The sequence below is a fragment of the Capra hircus genome, chromosome 5 (assembly GCF_001704415.2).
Source record: "Capra hircus breed San Clemente chromosome 5, ASM170441v1, whole genome shotgun sequence".
Classification (NCBI taxonomy): domain Eukaryota; kingdom Metazoa; phylum Chordata; class Mammalia; order Artiodactyla; family Bovidae; genus Capra; species Capra hircus.
In genome coordinates this window covers 115,302,724-115,321,629 of record NC_030812.1, presented here as the reverse complement: position 1 = coordinate 115,321,629, position 18,906 = coordinate 115,302,724, and the positions used below count along the sequence as shown (strand labels likewise).

Sequence of the window (18,906 nt, the reverse complement as noted above, 5' to 3'; positions counted from 1 at the left end):
CCGCCGCGCACCCTCCTCCCCGGGCCGGCGCGCGCGGGCGGGGCGGGTGGCGCGAGCCGCGGATTCGCCGCCCGGGCCCCGCGCCTCGCCCCGCAGCCCCGCGTGCGCGCCCCCGCGGGCACGCCGCCCCGGGGTCTCCCCGCCGCGCGGTCCCGCGGGGCTGGGGGCACCGCTTCGCGGGGACTCATCAGCTTTCGGCTTCGCGCCCTGCGGCCCGTAAGCCCGGGCCCCGGCCCGCCCCCGCCGCCCTGGCACCGAAGCAGCGGCCGGAGCGCGCTCGGCGGCTGCGCTCCGAGGCGCCGGCTGCCATGATTGCGGGCAGCGGAGCGCGCGCGCGCACGCTCGGGCCCGGCTTGGGGACCCGGGGCGGACCGACGGTCCCTGGCCTGACCGCAGCCCAGCCCGGCGGCGGAGTGGCGGCTAGACCTCCGGCCCCCTCCCTGCGAGGCTAGGGCTCGCCGCGGAGCTCTAGACGAAGCTCTAGGACAGGGCTTGGGATCGCGGGTGGCAGCGGGCTTCCCCCAGGGCACGGTGCGCACCCGGAGGAGCCCGCGGCGGCTTGTCCCGACCCTGCCTGCGGGGCTGCGGGAGGGGCGCGGGGTCCAGTGGGGTGGGAGACGAAGTGCAGGGGATCTGGTGCAACGGAGGGGGCAGCGCGCTGTGCCCAGAGATGGGGGCCGCAAGGTGCCTGGCAGAGGGGGGCCCTCTTGGTGCCCGGGGAAGGCATGAAATGGGCGGGGGCACCGTGCCCGGAGCCGCTGCCCAGCTCCAAGCTCTCCCTCTTCCTTCCCCGCAGAAACAACTTCCTGCCACCCCCCACACCCCCCATCCCCCGGCCCATGGTGCAGGAGCTGCGGGGAGAAGTTCTAGGCCGCAGCTTTGCTATCTGGGGTCGGACGACGACGCTGCTGTCCCCGGGCCGCGCGGTTCCTGCCCGCGACCTCTGCCGCAGTCGCGAGCGGGCCGGGGCTCCAGGGTCCAGACCCTGGTTAGAATGCCAAGAAAGCCACAGCTGCTTTTTTTTTTTTTTTTTGGCTATTCTGTAGGGGCGCCTGAGTGATTCCTGGCGCTTGGGGACGCCGACACGGGGTCACCCTGCATGGACCCCATCCCCCTACCCGGGGCATGCCCTCTCTCAGAGCCAAATGGACCTGGTTGTACCCAGTGCCCGCGACAGGGGCCCAAGTGAAAGGAGGCCTCCTGGGCCCCATCCCAGTGTCTCTCTGGGCCTGTCTCTCCCCGCCCCCCCAGCCCAGCCGGCCTTGGCATTCTAACCAGTGTCCCTTGACGTCACATCTCGCCATCTCTGTCAACCAATTAGAACTTGCCCGTTGTCATAAAAATATATATACTTTTTATGCCATTGGTAAATTCAAAAGTTCCTCGTGCGCCCTGCTTCCCAGGAAACTTCATTCCACACTGGACTGCCCAGGCAGGGGGTACCCGCCATGGTGCCAGGCTGGGCTGGGGCAGGCGAAGCAGCTCAGGCCAGGGCCTCCCTTGCCCACTGACCCACCTAGGAGGCTCCCTAGGCCCACCCTGACCTTGGCGTTGAATCGTGCTAGACACACACACACACACACATGACTGCCACCACCGTATGACATATACGATGTGGGGAGGAGGAAGGGAAGGAGGGGGGGAAATAGGATGGATTAAGAAATCTTCCAAAATTACTTTCTTGTGTGTTAGAATCTTCCTAATGGCCTCTTCTTTGTAGGGACAGACATTCCACCCCCCACCCCCAGCCATGAGAAAATTCAGTTTTAGAGAGTGGAGTGGAAATGTTTTCTGATTAATCTTTTCACCGAAACCCTGACCAACTTTCACTTTCTATGGCTGCTGACACCAAGTGAGAGGGCCCAAGCTGGGGTAGTTCCACGATGGAGTGGGTTTTGCTCCTGCCCTGAGGAAGGTTCGGGGTGACCCTTCCCAGCTTCCAGGGCTGTGGGGTCCCCTTGGGAAGCCCATGAATTCTGTGCTCCCCTTCCTCAGAAAAGGACTCCCAGCAGCCTTAGCCACGTTCCAACAAGACGGCAGGAAAAACCAATCTCTCCTTAGTGCCGTCCTTTATAATTTTCTCCACTGTGACAGTTGCCAGCCCTGACCAGGACGTATGGGGGAAGAGGACACATTCCCATGAGATGAGTACTGCAGGGCGCCCCCGCCCAAGCCACACAGACCCTGCCGTCACCTCCTCCTGCTCTGGCCACACCAAGGAAGAACCCAACCACTAACTGCCATTATAAAGTCCCCCTTTCCCCATCTTTACTGTATGGTTCAACTACTTTATAAAAAAACATATTAAAGACATTTTGTGGTTTAGCAACTTTGGGGACTAGAGCAACAGAAATGCCTCAGAGACCAGGCTGGATACAGAGATCTAAACACTGGACATACCGGGCCCTTTTAATACCAAATCTCTGTTTTTCCAAAATAATCAGCCAGCTTGGTAAGGGCCAAATGGAGATTTTGAAAATAAATATCTGGTGACTCTTCTCACGGAAAATCATTCCCAAGTGCAAACTCCAGAAAGGCTTCATACCTTTGAGATAAATTCACACACACACACACACACACACACACACACACACACACACAGAGACAAATACTACAACCAACACATTCAACCACCACACTATAATCTATTTATAATCACTTTCCTAAACACTATAAATATTATAACTAATGTGATATATGTTGTGTGATTAAATGGGTGGATTAAAACACTGAATTTAAAAAGCCACAAAGAAAAAGATTATCTTCCATTATGCCACTTACAACTCTTGTTCCATTGGCACAAATACCGATTTGACAACTGTATCATTATGAAGGCAATGACTAAATGCCAAGATATTAGCTTTGTAATTTTCACCTGAAATCATTGTGTAATTGTACTGGCTTGCTAACCTTTTTATTAGCTGAATTTTTTTTTTTTCTTGCTCTCACACACAGTAATAAGTTAATTTTTCCTCCTCCCAATTTTTATTTGGTAAAACAAGAAATTGGGTGAGTCAGAATAATATTCAAGAACACACACTTTTTTATCCTCTCTATACTTGGCAAGGATTTACATATAATTTGGTTGCAAATTCAGAAATCAAATTCTGCTTTACGTAAGGAAAATAATAGCACTCCTGTTCTGTTGGGTATTTTTCAGGTTTCAGGTTTGTAAAGTCTTTTTCCAACTCCCTATCATATTGTATTATTCAAAGTAAATGAATTTTTAAAAGGGCGCTCACATTAGCAAAAAGAAAACGTGGAAATTGACTTTGTTGGATGACTATTCTGATGAACAGCTTTCTTGGAGGAAGAACTTGGTCTCTGCCTGTGGGCCGCACCATGCCCGTGGTCAGATATTTGAAAAATAAGTCATAGGAAGGCTCTCGCTATACCAGGATGTTTATAGTACCAGCCTTATACAGTTATTTTTTCCTGATTTCTCCCAAGATTTGCCCAATGGGAATGCGGCCGGCCACTTCCTGCTGTGCTCCAGCACGGCTTTCAGCCACAGTCCAGCCTCACAAGGCCGGGGCACTTGAGTTTAGTTTCCCTGTTCTTAACCTAGCGACGTTTAATAGTTTAAAATTTTCGGTGTGCAAAGCATTAGGAGGACTTGGTACACAGATGCATTTAATCTAATTAAAGTAAGCAGGATGAAGTGTGAGTGGAAACTTACATGTTCAGTTGGGTTTTAGACATTCGACTTGCGCACCCCAAGACTCCGATGCTTTAAAAACTAGCCCAGTAAACCGGAGGTGGCCAGCTTGTGGCAGCTCGTGGGTAAGATGCCACCCTTTCAGTCATCCCAGACAGCGCCCTTTTGGGCAGCCTCTGCAGAGCTCTGGGCGCCGTGCGGAAAAGCAGCCCAGGCTCACGGTTTTCTTTCTGTCTTTTGCCTTTGTCACAGAGCACTTTGTAGGTTTGGGATTCCATTTTGACCCATCTATTTCGTAATAACTTGCACCCTTGCTTTCTGAAGCCTTCATTTTAACCCGCAAACCTATTAGCATCAATTTACCTTAGGTAAGCTTTTTTTTTTTTTTTTTCCTTACAGAGAGGGGACAGAAGCCTTCAGGTGAGTAAAATAGTTTCTATGGTCTCAGAGTAGTTAAAGAAAAGTGAGCAAGTATCCATAGAAAGGATTCTTTCCTTCCAAACGTAAAGAAGCATTTTTCAGAACCTTTTGCTTTAGGTTACTTGGTTTTTGAGTTAACGAACAATAGAAAGGAAACTCCGGGCATGGGACAAGCATATTGAGGGACAAAGCACAGGGCAGGATACTGCACTGGTATCCAGCCCTCGTCCCCACAAAAAAAGCGTGCTGGCAGGGCACTTCTATGCTCGCTTTCTCAAAAAGAAATGTGCGCACGTACAAAGAACAGACTCAGTGTGCCCGCTTCCGACCGCGACGCGAGACTGGCGGGGGAGCGCCACGCCACGCAGTCACCTGCCTGGGTAGAAAGCGTCTGTGAGTGGCTGCTTCATCGTATTAAACACACTTTGGAAGTCTACATGTTCGCGTTCCATAATGTTACCTGTGCGTGTATATCAAAAAAGTCTATTAACCCCGAGGGCATTCTTTAAGGAGTTAATATTTTTCAATTAAGAGGAGAGCATCCAACAACTAGAAGCCTAAAATAAATGTGTGTTCGATCATGGATATAAATATGTGAATATACTGCACATAATACGTATGTGTTAGGATGAGAAATTTCCCCTTACCAATGAGGAATTACAGTGCATCTTTTCCATTCCAAAATAGTGAGAAGCACAAATCAGAAAATACGAATTAAAGAAGATGGGCCAGTATCCCTGGTTATATATGCATGTATCAAATGCCAAAGCTATATTCCTGGCTTAATATAAGGAATGAGAAAAAGCACAGTACAAACTAAATTTTTTAAAACATCAAAATTACCTTTCAAAAAGATGTGGGTGATGAATTTATGTATTTAGGTTGCTCAATTCTGCAATTTCTAAAATGGAATCATCATAAATTGGGAAATTAACATTTTTCTAAAGAATTTATTGTGCGGCTCATAGCAATTTTTTTTTTTTAGCAATTAAAGATATATTAGAATTTGAACTGTAACAGTTTCTGGTAGAAGGAGGTACTAATTTCCACAAGAGCTAAAAGACATCAGAAAATCTGAAAAGAATTTCACTCCCTCAGTTTTCAAGGAATGCCTTCCTTTCACGGTTGAAAACTATCGATTTTTTGGAAGTACTTTTTATATCTTATCAATCCTTTATAGGAGTCTGATAGTCATTATTAGTCATTATTATTTTAAAATTATATCTAAGCAGAATTTAGCAATTAAGAATTGAAAGCAGTTTTTAAAACTGTCAAATGTTTATATTATTTTTAGTTTAAATAATGCTGAAATGCTAATGAAAATCAGTATAGAATTTTTTTTCTTCCCCGCAGACAAAATGGGAATTTTAATATCATTTCTTAGTCCTTCAGTGAGCTAGATAAATTATAACCCCTCTAGACTAAAGAAAAAAAGAAAGGAAAAAACCCTGATTTAGAATTCAGATGGTTCACTGCTAAATTGTAAGGCATAGCAGGAACTTATTTTTTAAATAAAGATTTCACAGATTACATCTTTAAAATGACTGCAACAAGACCTAAACTGCCTGCGAAATGAATCCATACAGAAAGAAGGACTTAGGGAATGGGAGTGTCAATTACAAATTGTTTGAAATTTGACCACACTGGTCTTATTTATTGAAATATTCCCATTTTTTTTTTAAACTCTAACATGATTTCACACAGCAGAAGTACTTCACCTTATGCATAATGACAGTTTCATTTTCCTGACTATGAATAAATATTATAGCTTTTAGATCTGGTTAACAGAAAGATAAGATTAAGGTTGGATTTTTCACATATGCCCTTTCTATAAAAAGTGAAAAAATGTCTCGCCTAAATTTATCACAAGATAATATTTAATGGCTGCAAAATAAAATACTAAAAAAGAAAGCCAATGCTTTTGTTCTGTTTTGTTTCTTGCTATTTATAGAGCAACTTTTGGTGTAATTCCTAATTTTAAAGAAACATGAAGTTCATTTTTTTTAACCAAAAGAAAGAGGTCATGTAAGCAATCAGACAGTGGATGACATTAGACTTGAAAATAAGGGTCTAAATAATTTTTACATGATGAACATATATTTTTTAGATATATTTGAAAATAACCAGAGATGTGGACAAGCATGTTCACAGCTGTGCTTGGCTTCCAACGATGTTCAGAGAGAGGGATTTTCAACTACCGTCAATGTAGCTGCTAACATTTCAGCCATTCGTCCGTTTTTCAGCTCTGTATTCTAAACAAGCTCCAAGATTCTGCTTCCAAAGTCCTTCCCAGACTCGGTGTCTGAGGGGAGGCAGTGGACGCAGGCACGGCCACCTCTTCCTCTCACTCACAACTTCTCTGAAATTGGCAGTCTCTCACACACACATTTCTAGGAGGACCCCAAGGCTCACGGGGAAACATCTTGCGTTGGGAAAAAACTTCTCAGTGCACACCTGGATGTACAGATTCGGAAAAATTAACCAGCTGCAGCCAAGAGCCGAAACACAGCCACCCGAACACAGCCTGCAAGGAACACAGAGCTCTTTGACGTGACAAGAAGACTTATAAATAAAATAGCTCCAAGGCAGACAGGCTGAACGAGCTTTTCAAGACAGCCTGTCGGTGCCTCAAACTTGAATATTAGAACATGAAAACATTGGCAGCATGAAGACAGTATCCTGGTATGTGTGCATGTGCGTGCACACGCGTGGACTCCCATGTATGTGTGTGTGTCTACGTGTACGTGTATGTGTAGGGACATAGGTTTTGCGGCTCTTACGGCCTGGGGGCTCCCCTGAGGTCCTGGTGGCCAGCGCCGAGCCCAGATGAAGGGCAGGCCCTACCTGTATTTTTGGGGGGATCACTCCTATCACGACACATGTGCAAACATCAAAAGCCAGTGAAAACATAACCTGCTGTAGGCATGAAGGACCAACCTCAGATATAGAAACACTTTCCCTGTAATTAAAAATTGTGTTTTGTGAATGGGAAACCAAGCTGACCTCATTCAGCGTAGTCAGGACTAAAGCGGCCAGGCCAGCTTCGGGCAGCGCAGCTAGGGCCCGGGGCTGGGGCGTGTTCTCTGGCCTGTAGCTCTGAAGCTGGGTGAGCCTGATCCCTCAGGAGAGGAGGTCAGGCTGGGTTCAGGCCCCAAATATCACTACCTAAGCCAGGCTGGGTGAGGCTGCACACAGAGCCGTGGACCCTGGGATGAAGGTGCCCAGGCCCTCAGTAAACACGCCAGGAGGAGGGTCTCCAAAGCACGCAGTCTAATCCTCCAAATCGGGGGCCATCTTGCTGGCAGGATCGAAGGCCTTGAGGGCGCCAGGATGCTCTGCATCTTGTCCAGACTCTCCCCACGCTCAGCCCACACCCTGCTCACATCACTGCACAGCGTTTTCGATACAGTTCAAATCAACAAAAGCACCCCAAGCGTTTAGTCAGTGCCAGGTATCACAAAACATGTTCAGAAAGCAACGACTCAGTGAAGATTTTTGCTAAGGTAGCAGGGATAGCATCTCGTGTGAGTGTGTAGCAAGCGTCTCGTCACTTACACGGCGAGTTCCGACCCCCATCCCACGTGATCCTCACAACCCGAGTGGCAGACAGAACAAGAATGGTCGAACCTCCTTAAAGACGAGAGAAACTGAGGCCCAAGTGGCTGGAACAGAGACTCTGGCCCAGCGTCGCAGAGGCCATACACAGTGCTTTGTTATTTTTGCTTTTTCTTTTTAACAGAAAACATCACCGCCACCCCTTCACACTCATGCACGCTCAGGCTTATATATATATGTAAGAACAGTTCCCAGGAAAAACAGAGCTCCAATGAAATCTGGCTCCCAAGACTGTCTTGAGCTGGCCAGCTTGGGCAATCTCCCGCCCCCCACAACCAGCTCTGGTCATCTGAGGCGTCCACCCTTCCCCGCCAGGTGCATCACCCTCAAAGCTGGGCTGGACCCGAGCTGGGCCTGCCAGAGTCCTCAGAACAAAGCCGCCTCGCCAGAGCTGAGGGGTCAGAGTGCCCCCTGTCCACCATCCCTTCTGTTGGGGTGCCAACACCCCGCAACCAGGGACTCCCCCGCCATGCAGCCAGGAAAGCGCTGAGCCCCCACCCGAGCCTTCCCTGGCTCTCGGCCGTCTGTGAACCCGGCAGGTCCCAGCCCATAGTCTCAATGTAAAAGGCCAAACGGGTGACGAAGATGGCCTGGGAGAACCTCAGAGCGAGCATCCCTAATGACCAGCTCCTCGTGGAGAGGCTCCGAGGGCAGCTCTCTTCAGGAGGGGCAGCCAAGGTCCCGTGTCCAGATGCCAGCGGTCTGCAGGGGCACATGCGTTCCCGTCAGACGGTTCCTGCTTCTCAGAAATGGGAAAGCACAGGGGAAACCGCTGTAGTTGGGGAGGGGCCAGGACCACAAGGAAGGGGTAAAGAAAGAGGGAACCAGCTTATTTGGGAAATGGTTGTACTGAAGGTGATGCTAGCAGGGCGGGTCGCCATGGTGTTGCCCTCTCCAGCAGAGACCTGCACCACGGGGAGAAACTTCCTCAAGCGCCTGCCTCCTCCCGGGGCTCCTGGTACACGCTGACCCCACCAGATCACCCTCAGGATAGCAGGTCTTCCCCAAAAGCCAATTTCCATCTCAGAATATTGCACCCCACAAACGACCAGCTCAGAAACAAACTCAGCATTTTATAAAGTTTCCTCGGCAAAGCCAGGTGAACAAAACCCACAGGACACGATGAGGCACAGGCCAGAGGGTCTGGCTTGGCCAAGAACTTGAAGCCACCACCCTGTTCACTTTCAAAGGCAAAGTCTTCCAAGCCTCCTTTTACTTGCTTTCTTTTTCACTTAATTACAAGACAACAGGCTTAAAAAAGAAAAAAAGACAAAACGTTTAAAAATTTTGGAAAAAGGTTACAAGGCGCTAAGTCTCAAAAGCTGCTTGGGATAAAAATTATAACCTTGTTCAACATTGGAGGAAAAGACAAAGTATGCAGACAACGCTGGAGGCTGAGTGTAGCCTCAACCGCCTCCAGCACGTCCGGCTTGAGGGCTCACCTTGACCTACCCCGGGGCCTCTGTAAGGTAGTGATTCGGCGGAAAAGGCGGGGCTGGGAGGGGTGGGGGCCGCATCCCAGAGCAGAAGCGTGGGAAGGACTCTGGACTAGGCACTCCTGGAGCACTTCTGCTTTTCCGACGGCAGGATGCCACAGAAACCGAGGCGGGCAGAAAGGAAAACTCGGCACCGCAGACCCTCCTCCGCACCTCGGGCGGTCCCTAAAGGCCCTGTAGAGGCGCCTCCAGCCGGGCGCCGGCCTGGACCGGGCTGCGGCCGCTTGGGGTCCGTCGTCGAACCGGCGCATCGGCGACCTGGGCGGGCGGCGGGGGCCGGGGCTATTCCCCTCCGGGCGGGTCCGCACGGCCCTGGAGGCTGGGCGGCCTCGTGCGCCTCCTCCAGGCGGGGCCAGGGCCGGGCAGGTGGCTCGAGATCTGGGGCCTGGGGTTCCCATCGGGTGCGGAGCGGGGCGGCGGCCGGGTCCACGTGGCTGGGGGTCCTGGAGTCAGTCTGGGGCGGACCGGCAGGCAGGGATCAGGGTCCGAGCAGGGCCCGAGCGCCCGCCCGAACGGGTGCGCGCCGGGGTCCCCAGGGCCGGGGTCGGAGGGCCTGTCCCAGTCCAGGTCCGAGGCGGGGCCGGGGTCGCGGCGGCGGCACGCGCCCCAATTAGCCGCGGGCTGGCGGCGGGGCGGCCCCATTGAGGGCGAACAAAGGGCGCGACCCTGGGGTCAGGGAGTCGCGGGCCGCCGGCCGCTGCCCGGTGGGCCCGCCTTGTTTACTTTGCCCAAGCAAAGCGCACAATATAGCGACTAAAGCGGATTAGAGGGTCGCGCCCCGGAGGCCGCGGGACCTCCCAGCCGGGCGCCTCCCCGCCGGCCCTTCCCCGGGTCCCCCGCCGCCTGGGCCGCCCCGACCGGCGCAACCGGCGGGGATACGGAGGCAGCGGGTCAGCGCGCGCGGGCGGCTGTCCGGGGGCCCCCGGGGCCCGGCTCACCTGCGCCCCGCGGCGGCCCGGGCGGGGGTCACTCTGGGAACCGCCCCCCCTCCACCGGGCCTTGTAAACCAACCTCGGGCAGGGAGTCATTGATTTCCCGACCCTTTCCAACACTGCTGGTCCAGGGAATTCATTTAATTCATTTTACGGGACAGCAAACGGCACTTGCTTGAAGGCTGATGTTTTTAGATGCAAACACGGACAGCGTTTTTCAGGTCACACCATCCTGCAGCGTTAGGGTTAAAAAAGAAAATGCCCGCCTCTTGTCTGGACACAGAGATGCACCGCCCGGCAGCAGGTGACTTAAGGCTGCAGAATAATATACATTTTAAAAATAATATGTTGAGGTAGAGAAGTCCTGGGAAGTACAAGCTGGGGGAAAAAATTACCTTTTCTTTCTTGTAAAAGAAAGCACATGAGTGTATAAATAAACCCTAAGATTTCCACCCAAAGACCACAGTGTATCATCTGGCATGCTGAATTCAAGATCATGTTCTCCAGATAGGAACTTGCAGGATCTTTTTAATCGCCTTTTAAAAGCAAGCAGCAGGAGCAGAAAGCACAAACTCACAATCAAGCAGAGTCTAACCATGGCGGGGGCGGGGGCGGGGGCGGCCACTGGGCCAAACCTCCGCGAAGAATAAGAATGCCTCTCCCCCATTCTCGATGCTGTTGCTTATGGGGACAAAAATACTTCTCCTTACGTTCAAACAAAATCCTAGTTGACATTTTTATGCCCTAGCTGTTCAAGTATATATGTTTGACTAGGAAACTCATATAGGGTTTGATTAATAAGCTATCAACATAGCTTTTATAAGAGAAATCTTTTATAAAAGAACGAGTACTATTTACTGACTATACATATTTGTTGACCTAACGAATATTTCTGCTACATGCCATCTATCCACAACTATTGAAGGAAAATATGCCATTTGTCTAGATTTCTACTCACAAGACTTTAAAAATGATTTTTCCTTGCTTATAAAAATACCACATGTTTAGAGAACGCACAGCCTAATCTAAAACATAAGTAATTTAAAAGTAAAATATGAAGATAGACATTTTAGAGATAATTTAAGTAATAAGAAGTATAAATAATCCAAGTCTAAAATACAGGGAAAAAGGAAAATTCACCTATATGCCATTATCTAGAAAATAATATTCATTAAAAAAAAAAATAATATTCAATTGCATTTCCAACAGTGAACATATGCATACAATATTAATGCATAATTTACATACATATTTACTGTTTGGGAAGTATTGGCTCCCATACGTCCCTACGCGCTGACAAACTCTTTGTCAACACTATTTTAACAGTGACATAATTAATATTCCATTATACTGTTAAGTGATAATTTACCCCAGAACTCCCTATATTATTACAAACTTCAGTTCTTGCTAGTATTTCTGTACCATAACTAACACTATGACCAATGACCTTGCCTGTGAAGTTTGTCTGCGATGTGGGTTGTTAACAAATCTCTTAAGGATCCATTGGTAATCTGACGTTGAAGCCACAGCGTTATCTGAGGGGGTCAAGACAGAGCTTCGGAGACTTCACAGTAGCAACAATGAACTCACAAATTCTAGAATTCGCTTCAGATCACAGTCACTGCAGATAGTGATGTGGGAGTTAGTTTGTTTCCCCTCCAGAGGCCTGGTAACTGTGGAACTTTTGCCTGATGGGTTTGTGGGACCAGCTGAGGCACATGCCTGATTGCAACGCAGCGTTTGGGAACTGTGCCCTTGCATGAAAGCCCTGGCCTCTGTGTGCCTACCAAGTCACTTGGCACTAACAGCCATCCACTTGGTGAGTTTAAGTCAGGACCGGAGAGCTGAACACCTTGGAAACATTATCTCAACAGCTCTGTCGAAATTCTGCACGTCTGAGGAGTGCTTTGGCCTGAGGGGCTTTCTTTGGGAGAATTCAAAACCTCAGGCCCGCTTTTCAGCACCGCCTGCCGGGGTGCCTGCCATCCTCCCATGACCCGGCCCTGATCAGCTCGGAGGAGACCCGGCCCTGATCAGCTCGGAGGAGGCCCGGCCAAGCTGCTGGCCATCACCACCGTGGGCACCATGAGAAGCTGTTTTCAGCCACTTGCCCCTTGTCCCCGAGGTCCTGGGAGAGGCTGGGCTCTGCCTTGGGGCCTCGCTGGCGGCCTGGTCTTCTGCTGACACAGCTCCCAGGAGGACTGGGGAAGGAGCCCCGGGACCACAGAGCCGAGGTCTTCTCTCCAAACACCAGGACCTGCATGAAGGAGGTGGCCTGGAGCTGGGCGCTGCCACCAGAAAACAGAAACACAAAGAGGCCAGGTGGCCCCAGCCCAAAAGTGCCGTGGAGTCATCAGAAAGTAGATGCTACGACTAGGCAGAGAAGACAGGCTCGAAGGAAATCTGTAGACGTGACCAGAGCTTTTGTGGGTGCTGAACGATTTCTCCCTGTCATGCCTTTCCCTGCATCTTCCAATTATTTGCTTTCATAATAGAAAGGGATCCTATTGCTAATACAACTATTATAAGTCCAATAGACAGAATTCATCTTAAGACTGAGATAAATGATTATTACTACTCAGGGGTTGAACATAAACAATAAGAACCATATATTGTTGCCAGGCAAGTTTTCAAGATGATAACGCTCAGTCGCGTGTCTCTGGCACTTTACCCTTTTAGAGAAACGCTTTCAAACAGAAAATGAAACCCGGCAGCCTTGCTATGCAAATACTGGCCACCGGGTGATTAATTCTCACAACAATCCTTGACAGTGAGCGAGGAAGGACACCTTCCTCCTCTTCAATTTGGGAGACTCAGGGGTGGAGGAGCCGAGTTAAGAGCCGCAAGATTTGAATGGAGGCTCAGAGTTGCCCCCCCACCCCCCGCCACCGCCCCCACCCCACTGTCCCTCTGGGAGCTTCCGGGACTCCATCTTAGCACCTTCCTGCAGGGGAGATATTTTTCCCATGGATCCAGTGTGTTTCCCGTTTTCTCCATTATTTTTCCTCATGACTGGAGGTGGTGCCTATGGCCGGGGCGGAACTGCAATGAATGAAGATTGTGTTGGGTTTGCTCGAAAACAATGGTATTTGCCCAGGATCCAGTTATCTCAAGAGGTGTGTTGCAGCGAAGCGGCCTGGCAGAGGTGTGACAGCGTCTCCGAAAGGCAGGGGCTGTCCTGTTCTCATACGATGACACTATAGCTGAACGCCGCACTCCTCTTGGGAAGGAAAAACATCCCTGTGGCCCCTCTGGGGCTTGAGTCCACCCTGAAGAACTCTCTCTGCCTGAGTGGGCACACGCCTTTTCCTATCGTACTTTGTTGAAGTGGGCCATTTCCAGCCCCTAGGTAACAACGGATGGGAGCAAATCCACAAATCAAATACATTTGATCTTTGGTGTCTTTCTTTCCAAGGGAGTTAAAAGGCAAACCAGAATGCTGTTTTCCACTCTAAAAGGCAATTTCTAAATTTGGATTTTGTAAAAAAAAAAAAATTGTACTCCAGCTTGAAAATCCAGTGGCCCTCAGAAAGCAAGTAAGCTATACCACTCTGTGTGAAAATCATCTTAACTGGTTTAAAATACATCAGAACGAAAGGGTATGAGCTGACCATAAGCCTCCCATCACGCATGATCCAAAAGTGGGATGTACACAGACCGTATGCTCTGTCCCGAGAGCAGGCTGGGCCCAGAGGCAGCATTCAGTGATTTTTAAGAGAGAGTCACCGACATCGGAGGGGCCAAACAGGTCTAAGCTCGTGATATTCCAAAGCCATCCTCAATTTTTAGATAAATAATTACAAAATGTCACCCACAGGTAAGGTGAATACATTGGAGACATCTATTTCCTCCAAGAAAACACGTCTGGCTCTTGGCTTTTTAAGCTGTCAGGAGATGGGCACATTTTCACAGGACCTTTTCTTTTACTTCCCCTTGTTACCCAGGGCACAGCAAACCATCTCTGCCTTCTAAAATAAAAACACATGCCACTTTAATTTCACAAAGAAAGCCAACATGCAGAATCTCTGCACGGATCATTTTTAAATTAGAGAGAGAGGGGGGAGACTGTTAACTGTGTTTTATACCTTTTGTGTGTGTGTGTGGGGGGGGGGCAGTTACCTTCTCCACGTGTTAATAATTTAACTGTCAAATCACAACAAACAGCTAATTCCATTTCTGAGATGCCAGGATTGCAACCTACAAGGGGAGATTTTAATTGTAACTGCTAAATAGCAAATGCTGACAGAAGTCCTGTTTTCAATCCCCAGACAAGGCTGGGACATGACTAATTTATTTTATCTTATCCATCTATCTGTGCACAGGATTAAAATATTTATATCAGTCTGTTCACTCTAAAACACGCAGTGCAGGCACCAGGGCCACTCCTCAATTTTTCACAGTTTTGGCTTTTCATTGTTTCCAGAAAGGCACATTCCCTGTGTGGCGAGTACTCTCAAATGCTGATGGGATCTTTAAGTCACACGGATCCAGTCCCAGAGCCACACAAATGCCCCTGGCCACGCTGACAGCGACAGAGCTGTCCTGACGCCTCTGTCCCCGGAGATGCCAACGAAATCACGCAGGCCTGAGCCCGACTTCGAGAGGAGAGCTTGCCTCTGGCCGGGGTGGCTGATGGAAACCAGAGCCTGGGAACGCTGTCCCGGCCAGGTGGCCAGGTAGGCAGCGGGCAGCAGGGGGTTAAGCAACGAGTGGGGAAGGGTGCAAACAAAAGGCCACGGGCAGGGCAAACCCGGCTGCAGGGCCCAGCCCGAACAGGCGCAGACACAGGGAGCTCTGTCTGCCCGCCCGCTGCCCGGCACTGTGACTAACCGCCCCACTATTGTGCCCTGAAGCCAGCCCTTTGTACCATCCCCCTGGCGTCTGGGAGCGCGGCCGAGGAACCTTCCTTGTCCTGGAAACTTGCAGCCTCGACACCCATTCTTTCAGCTCTTGGGGCTGCTGGGGGCATGACTAGCCAGTGGCAGCGTCCTTTCCCCTGGTCAAGAAGGGATATCAGCAAAAAAAAAAAAAAAAAATGCAGAAGCAGAAAAACCAGTCTCCCCAACTCTGGGGGAGGGGAGCCCTAGGTACCGCTAAACTTGCCCTGCCCAGTGCCATGGCCCTTCCGACACGCGGCCACTGAACCTTTGAACTGCGGAGAGTCCCTCAGAACGAAGATGTATGTGCAAAATACACTCTGGATTTTAAAGACTTAATACAAAACCAGGGGTGGGGGGGGCAGGGAAGGGAAAATATCTCATTAATAATTTCGTATTAATTACACGTTGAAATACATTATTTCGGATGTATGTTAAAGAAGTCGTATTGTTAAAGTGAATTCCACCTGTCTATTTTTACTTTTGTAAAAATGTGGAACATGTTAAATTACAGATGCAGCCGCCTTGGCAGCTCACGTGATGTTTCTACCGGACAGAGCTACGCTGGGCTGTGGGTACTGGGGTCTGGGAATAGGCCTTGCCCACAGCCCGCTTCCTCCTGGACACCACTGTCCCTCCCCACCCAGGGACAAAACCCTTCGCCCAGCAGCCAGGAACCCAGGCCCTCACGGCCTCACCTGTGTGCATTGCCCGTGTGCGTTGACTCGGGGATGGGTCTTGCACACTCAGGTGTCTGGGACTCCTTTGTAAAGCATGTAAGTGTGCATAGGAACACGCACACGCGTGCTCGAGGGCCCTGACTCTCCACTGCAGGCCGTGTCAACTGTGCCGGCTGGTGTTCAGAGAGAGTCGGTTCACAGGGCACCAAAAGGCCAACTGACCCTTTGCTCTGGGACTCGCCCAAGGCCCCATCATGACTTTCCTGGACTCAAGCACTTTCGCTTTCATGGCTCCTTCCTCCGTAAATATTAAAAATTATATTTTATGACTGCATTGGTGTCGAGAACAATATAACCCACACTGAATTCATCATTATGTGTTCATTATTGCTATAGTCATTTTTTTTTCTTCTGATTAAAATTAAACCTATTTCTGAACCCTGGGTACTGTGCTCACCGGGACCATCGCTCCGAGCACCCCTGCCCACTCACTGAGCAGCGTCCTCACCCACAGAGGCGCGCCGGCCTCTTTCTGCATTTGGGGCTCCCCTGCCCCTCCAGTGACCAGATCTCCCCCTAGAATTCCTTCCTCAAGTCCTGCCCTGGACGAATGGCTTGTGAAGTCCCACTAGACACCAAAACCCTTTCTACATTATTTTAAAAATACAAGTATTGATCATGAGCAAGGCCCAGGATCGCAGCATGACTGAAGGCCCCAAGTCAGCGAGAACCAAGCCCCCCATTCCCACCCAGCTCAGTGCTGGGGTCCCCGACCGGGTGCTCTGGGTGCCACATTCACCACCGAGAGACGAGCCCACTAAATATGTGATGGCGACCCAAGGGCAACTGTTAGGGTGAGCAGTGGGCCACCACCAGCCAGCTCTGGGCACCCGTGCCCTCCAGGCCTCACACCCCCGTGTGGGGCTCAGCTTCTGGAACTGGGGTGAGGAGGCTGGGCTTCTCAGCCCCTCTCGGAAGGAGGCATCCAAAGCTCTGGCCACCCACCCCTCCTCTGGCGCCACCGTGCAGGGCCTGGGCCACCCTGTGGGGGAAGACGGTGCAGGAGATGGTTAAAATTCTGCATCCTTTTTGCATCCGCCTCCAGAGGAAGCGCTGCTTTTTTTTTCTCTCTCTCTCTCTCTCTCTCTCTCAAGCAGGAGGAGAAAAAAAAAAAGCTGAGAGCAGCAATTTGCAGGCCTTGGGATGTTTTTCTCCTTGACAGCCCTGGGCCCCGCCTCGCTGGGCCTTCCTCCGGCCAGAGCGGCCACAGCGCGGTCTGCAGCGGCTGGCCGGCCCCGTGCACGCGCAGCCTCCCCGCGGAGCCGGGCCGGCAGGGCGGGCGGGCGGGCGGGAGGCAGCGATGCCTGGCACTGCCCGGCTTTGTGGCCTCGTCCTCTGCCCGCCTCCCCTCCGCCCACCCCGGGCCTGTTCCAGGCTGGCCGTGCCACCCACGGCCTGCCGCTGGGCCACCCTGTGCCCACCCGGGGGTCCCTCACCTTCTGGGCCCCGGCCTCCGGGCCTTGGGTCCTGCTGGCGCCCAGGGTGCCCGGCCACGTCCTCAGTGTCGCCGCTGCTCACCCCACCCGGCTGCCCGCGCTCGGCGGCGAGCCTGGCATGGCGCCAAGCTGCCTGGGAGCCCGGCCCGGGCTGGGGAACTTTCCTGTGAGGGTGTGTGTGCGGGGAGGGGCGGGGGTGCGCTGGTGCTGGGGGACAGAGAGGCCCAGATGCCCGCCGGCCGCCCCCCCACCCCCGGCCCCCGTCTCCCGAGTCCCATAAAGGCACAGACAACACGAGCGGTTTAGTCAAAACAGTCATGTGCAGGAGCCGGCAAACAAACAAAAGCCCTTATTTATTTATTTAGTTCACACACTCAGATGAGGAGACGCCTTTTGTGCACGTAATTTCACACACACCAGAAAGGGGGCGATGCCACCATGCTCCCCGCAGCCCAGGGCCCGCCCGGACAGCCCGCCTGGCCGGAGGAATAATTGCCTTGCCCGGCCTGGGCATTTCCATATTTAAATTGGGCAGTAGCGTATGATTAATTAAGAAGGAAAAAAGGCAAAAAGGGAAGAAAAGCAGTGGGGGTGGGGAGCCGGACGTTCTGGGCGGCACGACGTGCCAAGGTGCCCGCGGCAGCTTAACTCCTCCCATGCCAGGCCAGGCCCAGTGCGGAGGCGGCTGCAGCAGGCGGTGGTGGGGAGGGGTCCAGGCCTGGGTGAGGCACACCCTCGGCCGCCCTTGAGCCACCCCAGCTTCAAAGGAGGCCCGCGGAACATCCTCTTCCTCATTTTCTTGTCCCGAGTGGCTCGGCTCTGTGCCGGTGGCGGGGAGGGACGCCCCAAAGCCCCCGGCAGGGCACTGGCCTGTGAAGAGCTCTGGGACCACTTGTCCTTTGCCCTCGGCACCCTGACCCTCCCTACCGACATGCAGCCTGCAGTGAGGCCCTGCCCACTGTGAACCCCCCCAGATCCCTCTACACTCACATAAGCCCCCTGCCCAGGGCTGCCCCAAGGCCCTTCTGTCCCCTACAGCAGTGGCCTATACTGAAAACAGGGCAGGAAGCCTCGCCACCCTTCTGGAAAGAATCATGAACTATGTCTGAGAGCTGAGAAAGACCACATTCCTGGAAGCAAGTGGTAGGTCCCCTGGATGCCTGGTTTAAGATCCAGCCATCACCAAGGTTCAGCCCTGCCCCTTGCCAGCTGTATGGCCTTGGACAAGTTGTCTGGCCTGTCTGGGCCTCTGTTTGCCCATCTGTAAAATGGGGATGATAGCAGTGCCCACTGCCCCTGCCCCACAGAGCTGAGGAAGAGAAAGGGGAGCTCCCAAATTGGCACAGAAGCTGCCAGAGTCCCCAGATCCTCTGCCTTTGAGGTGGACAAGAGCCTGGAGCCGGAGCAGCCTCAGGCAGGAAGCTCCGCAGCCCAGGAATAAATCCAAAACAGTCTGAATCCACTCTGGAAGTGATGAAGTTAAAGGCCTGGAGTTGGGAGAGCAGCTGGATTATCCAGGTGGGGACGAGCTGACGACAGAACTCCTTCCCAGCTACCATCAGAGAAAGCAGCACGCCGCTCTCTCTGAAGATGAAGGAAGGGGCCATGAGCCAAGGAATGTGGGCACCTCCAGAAGCTGGAAGAGGCCAGGAAACGGATTCTCCTCTGGAGCCTCCAGAAGAAGGCAATCCTGCCCCCACCTGATCTGAGGCCCAGGAGACACTGTGGACTT

The 18,906-nt window shown here is 51.7% G+C and overlaps 1 long non-coding RNA gene across 1 annotated transcript; it reads right to left on the bottom strand.

The window, feature by feature from the left end:
• On the bottom strand, positions 1,017-17,367 carry LOC108636076. Its single transcript, XR_001918137.1, has 2 exons — positions 17,175-17,367; positions 1,017-6,602 (listed from the first exon to the last, which is right to left on the bottom strand). It is a non-coding gene; the product is annotated as an uncharacterized LOC108636076 (long non-coding RNA).